The sequence below is a fragment of the Penaeus monodon genome, chromosome 25 (assembly GCF_015228065.2).
Source record: "Penaeus monodon isolate SGIC_2016 chromosome 25, NSTDA_Pmon_1, whole genome shotgun sequence".
Lineage (NCBI taxonomy): Eukaryota > Metazoa > Arthropoda > Malacostraca > Decapoda > Penaeidae > Penaeus > Penaeus monodon.
The window spans coordinates 31,180,880-31,182,878 of NC_051410.1; the positions used below are offsets into that span (position 1 = coordinate 31,180,880).

At 44.0% G+C, this 1,999-nt stretch overlaps 1 protein-coding gene across 1 annotated transcript in view; it reads right to left on the reverse strand.

Moving 5' to 3' along the window:
• LOC119589141 overlaps nucleotides 1-1,999 on the reverse strand; it is a gene marked incomplete at its 5' end in the record, with an annotated part of 121,515 nt that overhangs the window by 90,493 nt on the left and 29,023 nt on the right.

Sequence of the window (1,999 nt, forward strand, 5' to 3'; positions counted from 1 at the left end):
CCTGACAGACTAGTATTGAGCCGAGATGCACAACATTCTACGCTCCCCTCCTCTCCCTTGGCGACTACCCATACATATCTGTCCAAAAGAATATTGATCTTTCGCTCGCAAAGCTATCCATACTTCTGGCAAATGGTAGATGCTAAATAAGTGCTCCGAGAACGAATTTCCGAAAAAAAAAACATAGCCAATAGCGATAATTAAAGATTCATAAATAATGCTATCCAGAAACTCACCACACGCACTTACAAACGTATGTCCATTCAGGTGACGCGAGATACGTTCATTCATGCTCGCGCACACATTCCGCGTCGCCACGTTCATTCATACACACGTGTCCCAACGAATCGCCGATATCCTACCCGTTTGCATCCGTACATATGAACATCCATTCCCGTTAATGAATGCTCCAGTACACTACACTCTCTCTCCATTCCGCCTTTGAGGAAATCGTTACGAAAGGCGACTCCATGAATCAAGATGCGCACGCGCGCTTCCGCTCTCTCACGTGGTCTCACGCGACCTTGGAACATCCTCGGGAGAGCAAGGTGTCCTTGACTGAGACCTTCGCTGCTGCACCTGGCTGTCTGACCCGCTTCTCCCGCCGCCTTTCCCTTGACTGAGACACATTTCCCCGCCAAGGTCACGCCGCTAACCTTCCCGTTCTCCTCGACCCCACGCAAGGTCAATTCGTCGCCTCCTCCAATGGTTTATGCACGCCATTTCGGTTTGCTGTTGCATACTTGCTTCTCTGACATACTCCCTCTATTTCCGTTTCACTGTATCCTTCGCATTCTCCATATTCTTTTTATCCTACTAATTGTCTTTCCTTCCCTAATCACGCAATATAATTTTCTCATGTCCACTTACAATCCTTCCTTTAACTCATCCACGCTCTCCTTTTCCTGTGTCTATCAAATAATGTATAATGTGCGCGCGCGTCAGCATGTATGGGCGTGTGTGTATGTATCTGTGGGTGTCTGCTCGAAATACCACGTAAGATTTCAATTAACCATTCATGTAACACATACAAGAGCTATGCTTCCCTTAAACCTAAATCCTTTTAGAGGACTATAGTATAGTTCCTTCGTAAACAAAGAAATCAAGTCTCCAAGGGAACTCAGGCCACGGCCAAGGAAACAATGAAACTGTCAAGGTCATCAAACTATCAAGGTTAATGCCAGGTTCAGCATCAAGGCTTCTGCACTGACACTCTTTTTAAAGACTGCAGACTAACGATAAGCATGATGACTCTGTTTTCTTAACAAACTATAAACGTAAACGTAACAAATAATAATTGATTGGATGAAGATGCTAAATAAAAGGGGATATGTACTAAAACGTAAATTTACGTAGATTCTCAATCTACAACAGTCAGGGCTTCTAAGGTTCATCGCGTGACCCATTTTCTTTTTTTCGTCACAGAAAACGGGGCTTTTCCTTCCGCTCTCAGAAAACGCGCGACATGGCGGCTCTGAAATGGATGGCCGCGGCGTGACGCTCGTGCTGAGGGTATTGACGTATGGCGCGGATTTAGCTCGGAGACGCTGACCCTGACGTGCCGCCTCTACTGAAGGTCATTGGCTCACACGACAGCCCAAGGTTTGCACAAACATACACACACGCAGGTCCACTGCACTCGTACGCAGGGGAGGTCTGGTAACTTCCTTCATACAGTCTCAACTTGCCGGCCTTCCCCCACGTTCGGTAATGGACTCACCCATTTCCCCAAAATTCAAATCAGTGTGTTACAAATATGAAGACTACACGTATAAGTATTAATTAATGTTTTCCTTTGAGAATAAGCATTGTTTGTGTGATATTTAAAGTTGAAAGGCTTACTGTAATCATTATTTATACTCAAAGTTTCCTGCCCACATTCTATTTCACCTTAAAGAAAAATAAGTTTTATTAATATAACACTAATATAACAACACAATAAATAATTCAAACAGTAACAAAATGGGCGAATATATCAACAGTATGAGCGAATGATTTT